This window comes from Mixophyes fleayi, chromosome 2 (genome assembly GCF_038048845.1).
Source record: "Mixophyes fleayi isolate aMixFle1 chromosome 2, aMixFle1.hap1, whole genome shotgun sequence".
NCBI lineage: Eukaryota > Metazoa > Chordata > Amphibia > Anura > Limnodynastidae > Mixophyes > Mixophyes fleayi.
The window spans coordinates 364327648-364345069 of record NC_134403.1 but is presented as its reverse complement, the minus strand read 5'-3'; the positions used below and the strand labels follow the sequence as shown (position 1 = coordinate 364345069).

General features: G+C 45.5%; 1 long non-coding RNA gene across 1 annotated transcript in view; it reads right to left on the bottom strand.

Moving 5' to 3' along the window:
• The window catches only part of LOC142139581 (uncharacterized), an 80305-nt gene extending 76206 nt beyond the window's left edge, over positions 1-4099 (bottom strand). The window contains exon 1 of the long non-coding RNA XR_012688233.1: positions 4034-4099. This is a non-coding gene — a long non-coding RNA (uncharacterized LOC142139581). The remainder of the gene's footprint in view (positions 1-4033) is intronic.
• Between the last annotated feature and the right edge of the window lie 13323 nt (positions 4100-17422).

The following is a 17422-nucleotide window of genomic DNA, read 5'->3' as shown; positions in this document are numbered from 1 at the left end:
GGGCGCCCTGCCTGCCCTCCTAATGTACACAAACTCCCTTTTCCAGTACCCACTCCTCAGCGGGCCACTCATACCCAATGTAAGGTCCGTTGGGGGGGAGGGAGGGGATGTCCGAACGCCCAAAACGCCAACAAGGGAAAAGGGCCCCTGTTCTCGTGTGCCAGGCACTCGTTTTGCTGTAAGGGGAAGGGGAAAGATGGAAGGGGCAGCTCCACAAGGTGAGTGCACCACAGGAACAGCCCTCACCGGGCTATACTCACAGATGCGAGTCTACAACAGCAACTTCCTCTATTCCTGTTGCTCCAGGGGTTCCCACTCGACGGGGTCTTCCGAAGACCTTGTCTGGAAGCCAATGCCTGAAAAACAAGGGAGACCAAGCCACACAGAACAATCCCTTCCCCAACACCCCAGATACTCACCCAATCCTTAGGGACAGCTACAGAATGCACCGTACCTTTCTTCTCCGTGATCGGAATCCTCCCACTCACACGCCCTCGGTCACCTGGGGTCTGCTGGCACTCTGTCGCTAAGCAGGCCGCCGGCCGCAGCCCGAGCCCTGGATGTTAAGCCCGCCTTGCCCTGGGGCTCAGGACTTTAGGTGTCCTTCCGGAAGGATGGAGGGGCTTTGTAAGCCACTCTCAGTAACTTTACCACTTACTATCAAGGGATCAAGTGTCCCATACGCTACCCAAGGACCTAGCGTTCTGCTAGACCTGGGCTGAATCTAAACACCTACTACCAACTATAAGTGCCTACTGCCCTGCTAACCACCAAGACCTTCTGTCCCTCTAACCACAAGGACACAATGTCCTTGTTACAACTACAGGGCAGCCGTCCTGCTACTCTGGCAGGAGCCTATCGCTCCTCTCACTCAGATGCCTGCGCCTCTCTACACTGAAGTGCCTGGCGCCCTGCTAACCTCAAGGGCCTGGCGCCCTACTAACCTCAAGGGCCTTGTGCCCAAAAACTACTGCCTATTGGGCCTTGTGCCCAAAAGCTACTGCTAGGGACTTGTGCCCTGCTCTCTCTAACTAAGGGGCCTTGTGCTCCCCCTTACTAACTAGGGGGCCTTGTGCCCTCCTGACTAACTATGGGGCCTAGTGCCTGGAACATGCCCACAGGCCTTATGCCCGACCTAACTGAGTATTTTTATACTCACCTGCTCCACGCAGAAAACTCCGCTAGCTTCGCCATTTTTGGGTCTTCCAGACCCTCCACACGGCGGCACCTCTTCTCCACTTCGGCACTGGTGTCCCCGCTGTCTTCTTGGTGGGGGAGCTCTTAGCCCTTACAAGGGCTCCCTGCCAGCGAGCTCCTCTTTGTCTTGATCATAGCGTCTACTTTCTTTTCTCCGGCGGGCTTCTCTTGCGGCGTCCTCTGGTCTTCTGGCGCCGCTCCAGCGACGTCCCTCTCGCTCCGCTGCCGGACACTTATTTGAAGGTGGCGGCGCCCAGCGGCTTATGAAGCCATAACGGCGCGCCCATCGTCATTGGATGGCGCCAAAAGTTCAAATGCTGGCCAATCAGTGGCCAGGCAGGCGAGCCAATCCTGGCTCGCCTGCCTGGCCACTGATTGGCTCGCTTGCCCGCTGCCACCAGGACCTGCAAGAAGAAAAGAGGAATACTCACGCTGAAACGGTGAGTAGCTTTCATCTTCCTTCTTCACGGACACAGTGACTGCAGGGCCCTGCAGCCGCTGGAAACACTAATGCAGTAATCCCACCTTCAGCAAGAAATGCCACCTTAAGCCCACCTCCTTCAGTCAGAATCATACTTGCCAACATTGAAAACTTTGGACAACACTTTCATTCTAAAGAGACGCCTAGAGATATGTTGGAAACCTCTGGCCAAATAGCAGCATTTATCCCTGGACAGCAGCGGTACAAAGGATATGACGTCATGATGCTCAGATCCTGGGATAACCGTTACAGCAATATATACTAGGGGGTTTCCTACTCTTTTAATGGGAAGTAAATCCAGTACTTGACAATATACAAGTGATTAGAATGATCTTTTATTAGAACAAAATTATATTATGAAAATAGGACAAAATAAATATATTTATTTTGGAGCTATTCAACACAGACATTAAGGGCCTGATTCGTTAAGGAAATTACAGGAAAATAAGAGCATGTTTTCTCCTGGACAAAACCATGTTACAATGCAAGGGGTGCATATTACTTTATTATTTTGCGCAGAAGTTAAATACTGGCTGTTTTTTCATGTAGCACACAAACACTTGATAGCTTTATTTTTACACTGAAATGTAAAGTTGATCTAGGACATGCCCTACCCCAACTATAAATCTGTCCCCACATTTTAAATGTATTTCCCCCTCCAATGCAACATGTTTTTGCCAAGGTGCAAAGTTACTCATTTTTTTGTGCTTTACTTTCTTTAATGAATCAGGCTCTATGTCTTTATGTCCTCAGTCACAACAAGCATCAGCTTATATCATACATTACAACATTTAGAAACTTGAAAGAGTGATAAAAAGTCTTGCCCCCATTCCACCCAAACCCCGCCCACAAATGGGTAAAGTGCTATAAAACTCCACCCACATTCCTGTTAAACCCCACTCATTTTGCAGTCCACGAATCGGGAGGTCCCTCCAAAATTGGTACCATTGGGAGGTATCTTATATGCTTTGAAATAATTTGTTTAAATACGTATTACACACTTGCACAGTACATCATAAACTTTATATCCAAATAACTAGACACCAGTTATGTATTAGAAAGTAAACTAGAACTTATACTGTAAACATTTGTCTGGAACATTTGACATCAGCGCAGTCTCGGGGTCCGCCAGCTGATATTACTGTCATTTTACACTAACGTTTTAAAGTGACATCTTTCTAACAGTTCCACAATAATGACTGCACGTGTAATCTTGTACGTAACTAATCCTTTCACATTAAAAGCTGTATATTAGTAAGCTGAAAATGCTCCACAAATAACTTGTGTTTATACATGCCTACCTATATCCTTCATGTTCTATGTCTCCTCTCTGCTGCAGGTTAGCATTTTAGTAAGGAGGGGCTTCTCTAGCTGGCTGGGTAGGAAGTGACTGACAACCTTGCAGTCTTGGGTGGTGGGTGATTTGGGGGCCTATTTATCAATAGATACCTTTTTACAGAGATAAGGCTGAAAAACACTTATTGCCATTGATTAAAAAACTATCACCTGTCCCGACGATGCCGGCTCGGTAAGGGTTACCATACCTCAACGCTGGGCCAGTCTCTGCAAATGTGTACGAGCGCAAAGGAATTGAAAATCCATATTTGGGCATTCAGTTCTGCTAATGTAGAAAAAAAAGCTAAGATAGATAAAAATGATTCAAACAAATATTGTAAAACCTTTACACATTAAAACAGATGCAAAGAATAAAGCATTGCTTTAAATTAGTAAATGGCAGAAATGCGCTTATCAAGCATAAGGGCAACTGTAAGGTGCAAAGAGCGTTTTATTAAATGTATAGGCACGAGGTTGGGTTGCAGCGCCCCTCCCGGCAGTAGAGTGCATTTAGAGTGCATAAATGCATAACACTCACTGTAGGGGATGCGCCCCCTGGGTGCACACCCCCCCAACCATGGTTCTGTATGGAGCGCTGGAGGCTAGAATGGAAAATTTTGCTTTGGCACCCAGTGATGCCCTATATGTGTGTGGTGGTGTGAAAAATCTAACTGAATGACTGGGGGCCGCTTAGCCTCTAAAGCTTTAGGTAATTTAACAGGGTTAAGTTAATTTTAGCCCTAATTTTAGAAGTTTTTTAATAATATTTAGTAAATTACAAAGATATAGTGATTCAACGCTATCAACTCTGCGTCCCCCACCCCCCTATTTCTCATATATACACACATAATGGGACACACAATCACACACACACCATCATACGCACACAGACACAATGGGACACACAGACATACACACACACACAATGGGGCATACAGACAGACAAATAATGGGACACACAAACACACACACAGGGAACATAGACCTGGCTCTATCACTAGTAGTAAAATGTTTACCTACCTGGGTCATGAGATGAATGCTGAGCCTGGCATATGGAGGAAATAAACAGGAAAACTCCAGGTTTTGTTCAATTTGCTGAGAAGTACCTAAATAAACTTTCCCCCCTCCCATCAGTTTCAGGTGAATTTTAATCTTAAAGTATGTCTCCATTACTGACTTGACTTATATCAAGTGGCAGCCATTTTTCTGTAGACCAAAATGCACTGAGGGCTATGCAAATAGCTCACCCATTATGGTTTCTGCATTGGAGACAAATCTATTTGGGAAGTTCAGTCATACATGACACCCCAGAGCAGAGGAGGGCTGGCAAATTTTAGCCCAGGGGGGCAAGACTCGACTCAGCAGAGCAGCCTATTAAGGACATTTAAAAAAAAAAAAAATGCAAGTGCCCCATGCCCCCCCCCCAACCCTGCCTAGCCTGCTACTGTCCCAGAGAATAGCAGAGTAAATGCATACTTACCAACTCTCCCAGAATGCCCAGGTAGGTCTCCTGAGAGAGTACATTCAATGATCAGCAGCTGTGTATGTAAACTAGAGTGTGTTTGCATTAAGGAGCAATTGTAAAAATGTATTTAATGTACAGTAGACATTCATAACATCCTAATAAATGTATTTCATGGACAAAAAAACAAACGCTTTTTTTTTTATATCTTAATCTTTTGCTATTAATGACTATCTTATTAACATAGGACATTAACTGATTCTTTTTTTTTATTTTTCTGTGTATCTTTTTGTGAGGTTTATATTTGACATATATATTGGATGTATCCTGCAGGGCATTGCCTAGTAGGGTAGAGTGTACCTAGACCTATATTCATCAACATACGTATCTTCACATCCACTCCTTGCTAAATTCGGGTGTACGCAGACCCGATTTACATGCGTTCTAAAACAAATGCACATTGCGCTCAGCATACGTCTCTTAATGAACGCGCCCCCCCCCCCCGTGAGTCTAAGAAAAAGCAAACAAAACAGAGGCCGTATGAAATTTTAATGGCATCCGTTTATAAAAACAAAAAAAGAGATAAAGTATATTCCTAAAATATAACAGTGCATACTATCTGTTACCAAGTAGATTAGATGGAAAGTGAATCTGACTGTTATTATTTACTGAAAGTAGACACACACAAAAAAATCAGCCTTAAATGAAGAGTTGAGCTGTGTTACACTATTGACTTTTATACCCCAAATTATTAAGAAAATAACAAAAAATAAAAATAAATCAAGGACTTTGCAAATTAACAAAAATAGAAATAACTGTGAAATAAAGTTAAAAAAAATATAACACTGAAAAGATGACGGAAATAAACTGTAATCTGCTTATTTACAAGTGATAATATAAATAGAGCGGTGGATAATATATTATAGATAAGGTTGTTCAATGATAATCCGAGGGATTGGTAACTATGTTTCCCCTTGCTATCATAAAAGAACCAGGCTTGGGATGGGATCAAGAATAAAAGTGTTTAATACTCCTCTAAGCCGTGCTCTCTCATGATACATTACCAGGCATCTCAATGCACTTGACAGATAACTAGATTTTCACAATGTATCTCCGTGAAGCAGCGCGGTGCAGTGTGCTGGCAGTTCCCCTCTTTTTCCTTTTGATCTTGTTGCAGCCCTAAGACAAATCCCTTAGAAAACGGGAGGAACTTCCTCCCCAGGGTGACAGGGAGAGATCACGAACACACAATCGTTGTAATCGCAATCATATGGCCTTGGTGCCTGGCTGTCTGCATTAAAGGGCCATTCAACTAACTCAAAGCAAACACCCAATTAATGAAATGGACTGGGCGCACTGATAAGGTCACCTGACACGGTGCAGACTTCAAATATATCCATGGTTGTAATCCCACGCACTATCATCATCATCATTTATTTATATAGCGCCACTAATTCCGCAGCGCTGTACAGAGAACTCACTCACATCAGTCCCTGCCCCATTGGAGCTTACAGTCTAAATTCCCTAACATACACACACAGACCGAGAGACACTAGGGTCAATTTTGATAGCAGCCAATTAACCCACCAGTATGTTTTTGGAGTGTGGGAGGAAACCAGAGCACCCGGAGGAAACCCACGCAAACACAGGGAGAACATACAAACTCCACACAGATAAGGCCATGGTCGGGAATCGAACTCATGACCTCAGTGCTGTGAGGCAGAAGTGCTAACCACTAGGCCACTGTGCTGCCCCCACTATGGGACAGGGCCGGTCCCTTAGTGGGCTACCTTGGGCTGGGTCACTCGGCCTCCTGCATTTTTTTTCCTTTAAAATGTTCCTAATAGGCTGTTGAGTCGAGTCTTGCCCCCGGTCTAAAATTTGCCAGCCCTCCACTGCACGCAGGTGCAGATTTGTTACGGGTTTCCCTCCTGGGACATCAGTGGCATCGTTCTGCTCACTTTGAACATTGTTGTTTTAACTTTTATTTATTTATTTTATTTATTTTTTGCCTCTTACAAACTTCTGAATTTGCTTGAGTTAGAGCCTGAATTATTTGCATTTATTTTCATTATTTTTTTTTAAAGATGGGATGCTGTCGTGGCTTAAGAAAAAGATTTCTTCTAAATGTATTACAAAACTCAACCAATTCCCCGTAATATCTATAATATTATAAATCCAGAATGTGCAAACTAGTCCCTCTTATTAAACATGGATTTTAAATAGCTTCATTCTATACTCATAAATGTCATACAGAACCATGTGTGCGTTTTAATCCTTGTGTAAATTTCGTGGGTTGCCTGAGGCTATCACCCAAATTAACCTGGATATTCTCTACAAAGATAAATAGCATACTGTCAGGTCTGGAATGACCATCAACGTTGCAGGAAGACCCCCCTGGTTTGTTAAAAATCTAAACGGATTCTGGTGAGCTCAGAGGCCAGGGACAGAAAATTCAGATTTTGTCAATAAGCCATCATCTGGTCCATGGTAATACATCTTTAAGTCCTAATCACACTCTTCGCTATCCATTTTAATGCCCCCCCCCCCTCCTCAGCAGCCCCACATAATTCTATATATTGAGTGTGACTAGATCACTGATAAATAACTTTTGGTATGAATTTATTTAAAGGAAATAGCGCATGGCGCTGATTTATATAAATTGCCAATGCACTTATTTTTAAAATTTTGTATGTTCTGATATAGGGAAATCTTTAATTTCTGAGACCAAAGGAAGAAATTTGTCTCTTGTTTAACCTTGCTATAGGATATGCCTATTTCTGATGTATATATCTGATACAATGAGCCTTTGTTTACAAAGTCTTTTGTGTATTGTGATGTGGGAAACTGTCTTGTTTTTGGTTTTTGTTGTTCTGTGTGAATATGTATTCCGAACGGTCTGAAGAAAGCCCCATGCTAATTAGATCTTTTGACGTGTGAAGGTCCAACATTGATGCCAGGAACTTTTAATTAAGACTGGCTCCTGGATTCTCTGCCTCTGAAAACCAGATGCAGAACAGCGTTTCTAGAATTTCACATATACGTGTAAATATTGTTAGCTTTCCAATGCATGTAAATCCATGTTTGTGTAAATAGAGTACATCCTGATGCTAAAAATAGAATGTGTCTGAATTGTATAAAAGGCACTAGCTTGTATTTGAATTTGAAACTTGCTCTTCTGATTTCAACATCTGACCTGATCACTGGTACCTCTAACCAGTAAAGAGCAAATAAACATCATCTGCTTCAAAGACCTGCTTGAAAACATCTTGTCACGGGCACTAGGAGTCTTTACCCAGGGATCACCAGGTGATAGGCTTACCAGAGCAGTATAGGTGGTAATATGGTACTCTGGTAGCAGGGTGATCACGGAACAGGAAATAGCAGATGATGAGATGCTCAGGAAAGTCTATGACTAGCAGCACTGGCAATATGGAGGTAGTAATACACGAGGAACTGTATGGACAAAGGACACGTGAAGGTAGTCAGTGGTCTGCGGTAGCAAGTTGTACCACTGCTATAGTGAGGAGGAATGTCCAACAGAAACGAGGAGGTGATGAGAGTCAGCGGTCTGCGGATAGCAAGTTGTACCGCTGTCTGAGTGAAGGAATGGAATCCAAGTGGAGGTATCCGGGGAGTCAGTGGTCTGCGTTAGCAAGTTGTACCACTGCTATGTGAGAGGATACTGGAACAGGTGAAACTGTAAACAGGGGTCAGTGGTCTGCCACTAGCAAGTTGTACCACTGAATATATATGTGAGGAGGTGCACGGGGAGAGACTGCAACACAATATATACACGGGCACCTTGACTTTGATCCACAGTAATATGCACAATATAAATGTATAAATGACTGAACAACACTGCCAATATAGAAAGTCTCTTGAAGTAATCCAGCATGAGATAACACAGTCAATGATGGCAATAGACTCAGCGGATAGCAAACTCCAGAGGAGAACCAACACAGTCCAGCAAGGTATGCAATACACAGCACAGTCAATGAGAAGTATGCATACCGTGGTTCAGGAGAAGGCAGTCAGACAGGAGTGCAGAGATACCTGAACGGCAGGAGGCCGGCAGGATGCAAAGTCCCTGGATGGGTGAAGCGGTGATCTAGTAGGTGCAGCGCACAGGTAGGTAGACCAGCGGGGAACACAGGAAAGCGTGGAGAGCGGATCAGCAGTAGATGGATGAGTAGCGCTGAGGAGTAGCAGCAGCGGGTCTCTGCGGGAACACGGAGGTAGCCAATAGCAACCAGCAAGTGCAGTAACGATGGGACACGGGAGAGCAGAGTTGAACTGGAACTGTTGATCACGGAGAGTAGTGGGTAGCAATAGTGGCAGCAGACTCAAGGAAACACGGGAGAGTAGACAAGGACTGAAGACTGAAGCGCACAGAGGCAGCGGATAGGAATCAGCCAAACAGTCACGATGAAACACAGACGGGTTGCAAGTTGAAGACTGTAGTGCACGGAGGCAGCGGATAGGAATCAGCTAGCAGTCACGATGATGAAACACAGACGAGTTGCAGGTTGAAGACTGTAGTGCACGGAGGCAGCGGATAGGAATCAGCTAGCAGTCACGATGATGAAACACAGACGAGTTGCAGGTTGAAGACTGTAGTGCACGGAGGCAGCGGATAGGAATCAGCTAGCAGTCACAATCATGAACAGGTGAGTGGATGTGAATGAAAGACTGTAGTGCACGGAGGCAGCGGATAGGCATCAGCTAACAGTCCCAATAATACATGGTAGAGTTGAAGTGGTTAGAAGACTGTAGTGCACGGAGGCAGCGGATAGGAATCAGCTCACAGTCACGATGATACACAGAAGGGTAACTGTGGTATGGGAACCACAGTAGTAGAAGTGGTTTGGAAACCACTGAGGTAGAAGTGGTTTGGAAACCACAGGAATCAGCTGGGATTGTAAGATTGTAAGCTTGCGAGCAGGGCCTTCTCACCTCTTTGTCTGTTTTACCCAGTTTGTTTATTAGTTTATTACGTTTGTCCCCAATTGTAAAGCGCTACGGAATATGTTGGCGCTATATAAATAAATGATGATGATGATGATGATGATGGGCTGAATAAACGAGGAAACACAGGAACACCTTCAGAGACTCATGGGGAATGAGACTCCAAGATCAGGCAACGTGGTGTTGACCACAGGTGCTTAATATAGGGAGGTTGCCTGATCTGCCAATTAAGTTAAAGGAACATACACTGGAGGTATAGAAAGGGCTGCGCATGCGCAGTCCCTCAGGATGGAGGACGGCCACGGTTCCTAAATGTCCGGGAAGAAGCACTCACAGTCCGGTGAGTGACAGTACCCCCCCTTTTAAAGGTGGGCACAGAACGCCTGGAACCGGGCTTGTCCGGATTTTTGGAATAAAACTTCTTCAGAAGGGCAGGAGCATTAAGATCTTCAGCTTTGATCCATGAACGCTCTTCAGGACCAAAGCCCTTCCAATGAACGAGGAAACGGAGGACTCCTCGCGAAATTTTTGCATCCAATACCTCAGTAATCTCGAAATCCTCCTCCTGATGAACTTGAACTGGCTGCGGTGCTGAGGGAGGAGTCGAGAAACGGTTGATGATGAGAGGTTTGAGCAAGGACACATGGAAGGCATTGGAAATCCGAAGATTCTTAGGAAGAAGAAGTTTAACACATACTGGATTGATAACTTGAATGATCCTATATGGACCAATAAAACGAGGGGGCGAATTTCATAGATGGAACCTTCAAACGAATATTTTTGGTAGATAACCAGACACGATCTCCAATTTTTAGTGGTGGAATAGCCCGCCTCTTCTTATCTGCGAAAGACTTATATTTGTTAGATGTCTTCTTTAAACAGGTTTTGACCTGAGACCAGATATTTTTGAAGGTCTGACAAGCAGTCTCCACAGCAGGAACTTGGGTGGGCGGGAGGGCAGGAAATTCCGGAAAAGACGGATGGTGACCGTAGACCACAAAGAATGGAGTTTTGGATGATGACTCATGGTACATGTTGTTATGGGCGAATTCAGCCCAAGGGAGCAATTCTACCCAGTTGTCTTGGTTGGCTGAAGAGAACATCCTAATAAAGGTCTCAAGATCTTGATTGACTCGTTCCGTTTGTCCGTTAGATTGCGGATGGTAAGAAGATGAGAGTGCTAATCGTATGCCCAAGGTTTTACAAAGGGCCCGCCAGAATCTGGAAACGAATTGTACTCCTCTATCTGACACAATCTCAGACGGACATCCATGGATGCGAAAGATTTCTTTAATGAAATGTTCAGCCAGAGTAGACGAGGAAGGTAAACCGGACAGAGGGACGAAATGGGCCATCTTCGAAAATCTGTCTACCACTACCCAAATAGTATTGTGATTCTTACTTGGTGGCAAATCAGTAACGAAATCCATACTAATATGGGTCCAAGGTTTGGAAGGAATGGGTAGTGGTCGCAGCAACCCTGCTGGAGTTCTGCGGGAGGATTTGAATTGAGAACATAAATCACAGGAAGCAATAAACTCTTTGACGTCTCTCCTCATTGAAGGCCACCAGTAACTTCGAGAGAGAATCTCAAAGGTCTTGTGTTCACCGGCGTGTCCAGAAAAACGAGAGGCATGGAACCACGAAAGGATTTTCCTCCTCAGAGTAGGAGGCACGAGGGTCTTCCCAAATGGTAGCATTTTGGTGGATGAAGCAGCCAGAGAAATACATTTGGGGTCTAGAATAGCATGGTTGGGAACCTCTTCTACATCAGAGGACGTCACAAAAGCTCGAGATAGAGCGTCAGCTTTCTTGTTCTTAGCGGCTGGTTTGAAGGTTATAATTAATTCAAAACGGGAAAAGAAAAGAGACCATCTTGCTTGACGAGGGTTCAAGCATTGGGCAGATTGCAAATATGACAAGTTCTTATGATCCGTGAAGATCGTCACCGGATGGCGAGCTCCTTCCAACAAGTATCTCCATTCCTCTAATGCAGCTTTGATGGCCAGCAACTCCTTGTCCCCGATAGTATAATTTTTCTCTGCGGGCAGAAGACCCCGAGAGTAGAAGGCACAAGGATGTAATTTTTGTTGCTCCGAGCGTTGGGAGAGAATGGCTCCTAAGCCCACATTAGAGGCATCTACTTCTAGGAAGAAGGGGAGTGTCACATCAGGCTGTCGAAGAATGGGAGCAGACGAGAAGGACTCTTTGAGAATTTGAAAGGCTTGGAGAGCCTCAGATGACCATTGCTTAGTATTAGCCCCTTTCCGAGTTAGGGCCACAATAGGAGATGCAATGGATGAAAAGTCTTGAATGAAGCGTCTATAGTAATTGGCAAAACCTAAAAAACGCTGGATGGCACGAAGAGTAGTTGGCTGAGGCCAATGTAGTACAGCATTTACTTTGTCTGGATCCATCTTCAGGCCAACTCCGGAAACTATATACCCCAAGAATGGAATCTGGGGTAACTCGAATGAACATTTTTCCAATTTACAGAACAATGAGTTTTTCCGTAGTCTGGAGAGGACCTCTGCCACATGTTGGTGATGAGAAGGCAGGTCCTGTGAGAAGATCAATATGTCGTCCAGGTAGACAACGACACATACATATAATAAGTCCCGAAAGATCTCATTGATGAAACCCTGGAAAACAGCGGGGGCATTACACAGCCCGAAGGGCATTACTAAATATTCGTAATGCCCATCTCTGGTGTTAAACGCGGTCTTCCATTCGTCACCGGAACGGATTCTAATTAAATTGTAGGCACCACGAAGATCCAACTTAGTAAATATCCGAGCTCCCTTGATGCGATCGAATAGCTCAGTGATCAGCGGAATGGGATACCGATTCTTGATAGTAATGGCGTTGAGTCCACGAAAATCTATACAAGGGCGTAATGATCCATCCTTCTTTTTGACGAAGAAGAACCCAGCTCCAGCGGGAGAGGTGGAAGGTCGAATGAACCCACGCTGGAGATTCTCCTGTATGTACTCAGATGTGGCTTGAGTTTCCGGTAACGAAAGAGGATAGACCCGACCCCTGGGAGGAGTCTTGCCAGGTAGAAGGTCGATCGGACAATCCCAAGAACGATGAGGAGGAAGACGTTCAGACTGAGCTTTATCAAACACATCGGCAAATGAAGCATACTGAGGAGGGAGTCCCGGGAAGGAAGATGAGATGGAAGATTGCTGTACTTTAAGAGGAATAACTTGAGAAAGACAACGATGGTGACATTCAGACCCCCAAGACGTAACTTGAGGGGTGCGCCAGTCAATCTGGGGAGAGTGACACTGAAGCCATGGAAGGCCTAAGACAATCGGACTTGTCGTAACTGGAAGAATTAAAAACGAAATTTCTTCATGGTGTAGTACACCAATCTGAAGGGTTACTGGAGACGTACTCTGGGTGATGAGACCATTGATGAGACGTGATCCATCTATAGCCGTCACAGTAATGGGTGTTTTTAAAGTGATCACTGGTAGGGACCATTGATTCACTAGTGATTTAGAAATGAAATTTCCTGCTGCTCCGGAATCAATCAATGCCTGTGACTCAAAGGATTTGGTAGCAAAGGAAACCGTAACATCGAAAGCGCAGACTTTAGATTTCATAGACAATGGAGAGGACTCCAGGGACCCTAACTTCACCTCTCCAGAACTAGTTAGGGCCTGGCATTTCCCGATCTCTTAGGGCAAGAGCTGAGCATATGCGTGGAATCAGCACAATAGATACAGAGTCTATTCTTTACTCTTCGTTTCCTCTCCTCTGAAGATAATTTGGAACGTCCTATCTCCATGGGAATCGCAGAGGATGGAGCTGGACGAAATTGAGGGTTTGAACGAAGAGGTGCTTTGACAGCCGTTGTTTTCTCAGACTCTCTTTCACGAAATCTCATATCTACACGATGGCAAAGAGAGATCAAATCTTCTAGTGACGAAGGAAGCTCTTGGGTAGTCAGTGCATCCTTAATTTTATCGGAGAGCCCCTGCCAGAAGGCGGCAACTAATGCTTCAGAGTTCCACTGAAGTTCAGAGGCTAAGATCCTAAATTGAATGACATACTGTCCTACTGTATGGGAGCCTTGTCGCAAATGAAGAATGCTGGAAGCAGCGGAGGTCACACGACCTGGTTCATCGAACACACTTCGGAACGTGGAAATGAATTTGGCACTATCTTGCAGAATTGGATCGTTTCTCTCCCACAGAGGGGAGGCCCAAGCCAGGGCTTGTCCAGAAAACAATGAGATAAGATAGGCCACTCTGGAACGATGGGTAGAAAAATTTTGAGGTTGGAGTTCAAAATGGACTGAACATTGGTTAAGGAAACCTCTACAAGTTTTGGGGTCCCCGTCATATTTTGACGGAGTAGGCAGGTGAAGCGTAGGAACTGTAGACACCTGGGATGGCACTGGGGAAACGGAGGAAAGCACAGGAGCTTCAATATTAGCTGTAACAGTCTGTCCAGATGTTCCTTGGGAGGTTAATGATTGGTAACATTGAAGTAACAGCTGTTGGCGAGCATCCTGTTGCTCCACACGGCTGACCAGATGCTGCAGCATCTCTTTAGCGGTAGGTTCCGTATCTGGGTCTGTCATGGCCTGATCTTACTGTCACGGGCACTAGGAGTCTTTACCCAGGGATCACCAGGTGATAGGCTTACCAGAGCAGTATAGGTGGTAATATGGTACTCTGGTAGCAGGGTGATCACGGAACAGGAAATAGCAGATGATGAGATGCTCAGGAAAGTCTATGACTAGCAGCACTGGCAATATGGAGGTAGTAATACACGAGGAACTGTATGGACAAAGGACACGTGAAGGTAGTCAGTGGTCTGCGGTAGCAAGTTGTACCACTGCTATAGTGAGGAGGAATGTCCAACAGAAACGAGGAGGTGATGAGAGTCAGCGGTCTGCGGATAGCAAGTTGTACCGCTGTCTGAGTGAAGGAATGGAATCCAAGTGGAGGTATCCGGGGAGTCAGTGGTCTGCGTTAGCAAGTTGTACCACTGCTATGTGAGAGGATACTGGAACAGGTGAAACTGTAAACAGGGGTCAGTGGTCTGCCACTAGCAAGTTGTACCACTGAATATATATGTGAGGAGGTGCACGGGGAGAGACTGCAACACAATATATACACGGGCACCTTGACTTTGATCCACAGTAATATGCACAATATAAATGTATAAATGACTGAACAACACTGCCAATATAGAAAGTCTCTTGAAGTAATCCAGCATGAGATAACACAGTCAATGATGGCAATAGACTCAGCGGATAGCAAACTCCAGAGGAGAACCAACACAGTCCAGCAAGGTATGCAATACACAGCACAGTCAATGAGAAGTATGCATACCGTGGTTCAGGAGAAGGCAGTCAGACAGGAGTGCAGAGATACCTGAACGGCAGGAGGCCGGCAGGATGCAAAGTCCCTGGATGGGTGAAGCGGTGATCTAGTAGGTGCAGCGCACAGGTAGGTAGACCAGCGGGGAACACAGGAAAGCGTGGAGAGCGGATCAGCAGTAGATGGATGAGTAGCGCTGAGGAGTAGCAGCAGCGGGTCTCTGCGGGAACACGGAGGTAGCCAATAGCAACCAGCAAGTGCAGTAACGATGGGACACGGGAGAGCAGAGTTGAACTGGAACTGTTGATCACGGAGAGTAGTGGGTAGCAATAGTGGCAGCAGTCTCAAGGAAACACGGGAGAGTAGACAAGGACTGAAGACTGAAGCGCACAGAGGCAGCGGATAGGAATCAGCCAAACAGTCACGATGAAACACAGACGGGTTGCAAGTTGAAGACTGTAGTGCACGGAGGCAGCGGATAGGAATCAGCTAGCAGTCACGATGATGAAACACAGACGAGTTGCAGGTTGAAGACTGTAGTGCACGGAGGCAGCGGATAGGAATCAGCTAGCAGTCACGATGATGAAACACAGACGAGTTGCAGGTTGAAGACTGTAGTGCACGGAGGCAGCGGATAGGAATCAGCTAGCAGTCACAATCATGAACAGGTGAGTGGATGTGAATGAAAGACTGTAGTGCACAGAGGCAGCGGATAGGCATCAGCTAACAGTCCCAATAATACATGGTAGAGTTGAAGTGGTTAGAAGACTGTAGTGCACGGAGGCAGCGGATAGGAATCAGCTCACAGTCACGATGATACACAGAAGGGTAACTGTGGTATGGGAACCACAGTAGTAGAAGTGGTTTGGAAACCACTGAGGTAGAAGTGGTTTGGAAACCACAGGAATCAGCTGGGCTGAATAAACGAGGAAACACAGGAACACCTTCAGAGACTCATGGGGAATGAGACTCCAAGATCAGGCAACGTGGTGTTGACCACAGGTGCTTAATATAGGGAGGTTGCCTGATCTGCCAATTAAGTTAAAGGAACATACACTGGAGGTATAGAAAGGGCTGCGCATGCGCAGTCCCTCAGGATGGAGGACGGCCACGGTTCCTAAATGTCCGGGAAGAAGCACTCACAGTCCGGTGAGTGACACATCTTCAATATTGCTGTATTCCTGTGATCTGCAGATTAGACACAAAATCTAATCTGTTCTGTGGCTGTCTCTGAGGTTTGGACCCAAGCTCTGTTAGCAATTCTGTATGGCCTCATATGGTCCCTTGGTCTATAAATATTTGATTGCAATCGATTTTGTTATTGGCATGGTAAGTCTAACTAAATTTCTCTTTAATTCACTCCCAAAACAGCACATCTGTTCCCCAAAATCCCACCCCATATCAAGCACTATGAAGATCCTTAGCACATACTTGTCTACTCTCCTGAAATGTCCGACGGACTCCCAAATTTTGTGGAGTCCTTCTGGGCTGCCTGCAGTGTAGACCACTCTCCCGGATGCTGCTTGTGATAAGATGAGATCCCAGTTACTATTCCTCATCTGACACCACAGATAACAGACTGTGCGTGTTCATGGTTTTTTTTAGTTATATAATACATTCATCCCCATTTTGCGCCTGTTAAGAACACTTCTGGTACCTCCATCCAGATATAATTGCGTTTGTCTTTAGCTGAACAGACTATGGGACCATGGATGTACTCACCACAATCTAAAATGCAGCCAGCTATTTTGTCCCATTGTGAGAACAGGTAGTCTGAATCACCAGAAGCCCCTTCCATGTCACAAAAGCATGAAAAGGGTTAAAAACAGGGAGGTTCTCTTACTCAGCTAGGATTAAGTCCCTCATTAACTGGTTGGAACAGCCATTGTTCTCGTTTGGACTTTGTTTGGCTTCTGGGCACCAACCCAGGAGAAGAGAACTCAATGTGGGACTGAACATCCTCTCCACCCAGCTCCAAATCCTAGGCAACTGCAGCCAATCTCAGCTAAGCTAAATATGGGATAAACTTGCATGGTGGGATTTCAGTAGTCAGAATTTTGGACTGGTTAAAAAAGCCCTGCAAGAAGATCCCAGGAGGTGAGGGGGACCCGGCCACAGGGGGTTTGTGGATCATCTGAGCTTAGTGATGGAATTCTGACTCCTACAAGATGTACCATTGTTCCAGATTGCCATTCTGCGCCTCAGTCGCATTTCTGCAGAACATCTTGATCTGTTGTTACTCTCTACCAACAGGAGCTGCTCATTGGTCTGCTCACCTGGTGTGCCTGCAGGACTAGGGTGACTAAGGTCCAGACCCCTACCACACTGGTAGAGAGCTTGAGACCAAGCTGCCTAGAAGTTGCAAGAAGTGAGGACGGGATTTAAAACTTGGCTGGGAGTTTACAGTGCAAGTCTACGGGGCCTACAGCTTGGCCGGAGATTGGAAATCAGAGAGATCTGGAGGACCCGAGTGCTTCGTTGCCAAGGCAACTTCCTCAGCACCACTACCTTCGGCACAAACTTGGCCCAAAAGATTTATATAACTTGGCTGGATTCATTCTACAACTTGGCCACTACTCAAGCTGTTACAGCATAGGAACGAACAGCTTAGCCAGGTAAAAATCACAACTTGGCCGGGAG